Source organism: Tupaia chinensis, unplaced genomic scaffold (assembly GCF_000334495.1).
Source record: "Tupaia chinensis unplaced genomic scaffold, TupChi_1.0 Scaffold149552_1, whole genome shotgun sequence".
NCBI classification, from domain to species: domain Eukaryota; kingdom Metazoa; phylum Chordata; class Mammalia; order Scandentia; family Tupaiidae; genus Tupaia; species Tupaia belangeri.
In genome coordinates this window covers 610,334-614,481 of record NW_006209397.1, presented here as the reverse complement: position 1 = coordinate 614,481, position 4,148 = coordinate 610,334, and positions in this window count along the sequence as shown.

The window sequence follows — 4,148 nt, the reverse complement described above, 5'->3', positions numbered from 1 at the left end:
AGACAATTTTTATTTATTACGCTCAGCACACACGGTGCATTTACTGTCTGGATACACATGTCTTTCTTTTTCTTTCCTCTTCCTATCTCTCTTTCTATCTTTCTTTCTTTTTTAATTTACATTTAATCACATATCTTTTTACCATGTACAGCATTTCTTTTTTCCACCATGAATACCATGCATATCAGTAAACACAAATACATTACTATAAACATTATTATCAGCAAATAGCTTCTTATTTTTTGTCAATTAATATACTTTTACTTTTTTTCTTCCCCTTTGCTCTCCCTCCCTCTCATGCTAAAGTTTTTTTTTCACCTTCTATTGATTCACAAAAGATCATAATTAAACTAAATATGTGGACAAAGTTAAAATATAGTGAAAATGCACTGTAATTTTCGTCTGAAACTTTTTTTCTCTTTTTGCATTCCCTTTTTACTAAAAAGAGGTATAAACTAACTTATTTGCAAAAAAAAAAATAAGTTTACTCTTAGTTAGGTCTGTTATTTGCACAATTCCCCATAAGAATTCGATTTCTGATGCAAGGCAACAGATACCATTGTATTATTGGCCATATGCAGATGACAATTCTGCCACAAAATAAAAATGCTCACCAATATTTTCCAGTTGCAGATGGGTCAGGAAGGGAGAAAAGTTTATGTTTCAATTTTTTAAAAACTTAAGAAATTGCTTAACCTATCAACAGCTCATAATAAAACAAAATCCTTAAATCTGAAAGACAAAGCATAGAATAAAATCAGTAATGTTTTCATTGAACGTCATAGATTTCTATTTCAGCAGTTCAGTCTCATGGAATTAATATCTCTTTTGTTGAATTTGCAGTGTTACTATGATCTGATCTTTTCATTTAAATCCTGGATTGAATCCAGTAATTTTCAGGCTATTTTTTTTGTCAAATACTGACTTTCCTTTATTCTTCTTTACGCTTCTTTCTCTGTTTTGGATTTAAATCGATTCTTTTGTATTATCTTTTTGATTTTGCCAGTTATTTTTAAAAATATAGTCTCATGAGCATTTTACATAATAAAATTTTAGAAATAAACCTAAGATTTTAATTTATATTTAAATAAAATAAAAATGTAATTTTTATTTCAGTGGTATGAAGTTGTCATTTCTGCAATTTCCAATTTTTCTGTCTTCACTCTTTTCTTTATCTGTTTTTGATTTATAATATCTTCTCTTTTTTTAGAGGTTTTGGCCATAGGGTTCGTGCACTTTCCAGAGAGACTGAGACAGTGAGAAAGAAAGTGAGAAATCACCCCCTGGTGGAGTTGACCACACCACAATCCCTTCTCCTTCAGTTTCCTCCTAGGATCTTGAGCTTGCATGCACATGTACCTGGCATGATTTTGAAGCCACCAGGTCCAGCACATGAATAATGGTTGGCAATGTGAGAGTCCAGTGGTGTTCCTGCAATGCCACCTGCTGTTCCTATATAATCTCTGCTTTTAACTGGACACATTTGTAATGTGATTTTTCAGTGGTGGCTGCGCCTATTGTTTTATTTTCTACAATTTTATCGACGCATCATTTACATATCATAAAATTAACCTTTTTTTTTTTTCTTTTTAAGATTTTTGTCAGAGAGAAATGGAGTGACAAGGAGGGAGAGAAAATGAGAAGTCACTCCCAAGGTGGATGTCAGACCACAATTTAGTCTCCTCCATTCTCCTTTCAGGATTTTTGGGATGCATGCACACACACCTGGCTTGTTTTTAAAGCTGTCTGGAACTTGAACCACAGAGTTGAGTGTATGGGATTTAGCACCTTAACCACCACATCACCTGTTGGCCCCAAAATTAACCACTTTAAAGTGTACATTTAATGTTTTTTTAGTAGAGTCACACTGTCAAGTAACCATTACCACCACATAATTTTAAAGCATTTTCATCACTCAAAAAGGAAACCCATTAACAGTTACTTCTCATTGCCCCCTTGTCTGGACCCCTAGGAACTACTTACTTTCTGTCTCTGTGGATTTGTGGATTTCAAACATTCTGTATAAAGGGACACACACAATATGTGTCCTTTCATGTCTAACTTATTCATTAACATGTTTTGAATTTTATCTATGTTGCAGCACAAAGCAACAATTTCTTTCTTTATTGTCAAATTCAATTCCATTGCATAGATATACCACATTGTGTCTACCCATTAATCACCTGATAGGCATTTGAGCTGTTTTCACTTTATGAATATTGTGAATAGTGCTTTTATGAACATTCATAGACTAATATCTGTGTAAAAGAATATTTCTAATTCCTTAGGCATATACTTATGAGTGAAATTGTTCAGTTGTATGGTATCTCTATTATTTTGAGGAATTGCAAAACTTCTCCACACTAGCTGCACTATTTTTTATTTCACCAGAAAGGTTCAAGGGTTCCAATTTTTTTACATGTATCATTTTGTTTTTTTGAGAGAGAAATTTTTGTTGTCATAGGGCGTGTGCACTCACCAGAGAAACAGAGAGACAGAAAGCAGGAAATCATCCCTCAGTGGGGATAGCCATACCACAATCCCTTTTCTTCCATTCTCCTCTTAGGATTTTGGGCATGCATGTACACATGCCCAGCATGAATTTCAAGCTGCCAGGTCTGAGACTTGAACTACAGTCAACCATGTGGAGTTCAATTCCTTAACTACTATACCACCTGCTGGTCTCCACACATCTTATTTATTTATTTATTTTGTATATTATCTTAGTCTGTTATTATATTGCTCACAAAAATACATGAGACTGGGTGATTCATTGAAAAAAAAGAAAAAAGAAAAAAAAAAGAGGAAGAAGAAATTCATTTGCCAAACTCAAATATTTTTCTGATGGCTGGAAAGTCTAAAGGCATCAAAGAATTGTAGAAGGCACAACTTTTAGCAGAGCAGAGCATGATTTGTATCCTTGAGGTTTTCTGCAGCCACATGTCCTCTCCTTATATACTCATCAGAACTCAATCATGGGATTTTCCTGCCCTAATAGGTATTTCACAACCAAAGGCCCCACCCTCAGACATCATGATGGGATTAAACTTTCACTTAACACCTATGTAATGCAACTAGGTCAAAACACATGAATTTTGGGGGTACATCTAATCACTATGTACTAAGACCAAATTTCAAAACATGAACCTTTGAGTGACAACTATTATCTAAACAATAACCTATACCATTTATTATTCAAAACAATTACAGAAGATTTCTTGGACACATTCATTCGGTGCTATATCTTAGGACAATCAGACAGGTTCTTACATTGAACTTGTCATTTTTTTGTGTTTCCTTCTACTTTTATTTTTTAAATTTTTTTATTTTTTGGAGAGGTTTTTGCTATAGTGCACATGTGCTCACCAGACAGAGAGAGATGGAGAGATAGAAAGTGAGAAATCACCTCCCGGGGGTATGGACACACCGCAATCCCTTCTCTTCCATTCTCCTCTCGGGATCTTGGGCACACACACACATACACCCGGCGTGAGTTTAAGCCACTGGGTCCGGGTCTTGAACCACGGTCTGCTACATAGGAGTCCAGCAACTTAGCCATTATGCTAACTGCTGGTCCCTCTAGTTTTATTTTTGACATTCAATCACTGTGTGTCATTACAACATACCAAATAAATGCCTCCATCATGAATACATTGCATTTAAGTCCAGTCGAAGACATTACCATACACATTAAAATCAACAGATTTCTTTCCATTTTGGGTCCCTTAATGTTTTAGCCATTCTAGTGGTGTAGTGTTCTCTCATTGCCATTTTGATTAGCATTCCCATAATGATTAGTAAAGCTGAATATCTTCAAGTGTTTTTGTTTGTTTGTTTGTTTTGTTTTGTTTTGTTTTTACCTGTGTATATTACTGGTGAAGTCTTTGTATAAATTATTTGCTCTATTTTTAAATTGAATTGACTATTTCTGAATTGTGTTTGTTCTTTGCATGTTATAGATATAAGTACATTATCAAATATACCAGATGATGTGAAAAAGTTTGAGGAAAATATGGAATTAAAGCACAAATTTATTTTGTCTCATAAAGTTTAAAAATCTAAGTGTAATTTTTTGATTATACATATTTTCTGTAAGCTTTTTGTAGATGCCCTGTATAATTTGTGAATGCTTTGTCTCATGCAATGGA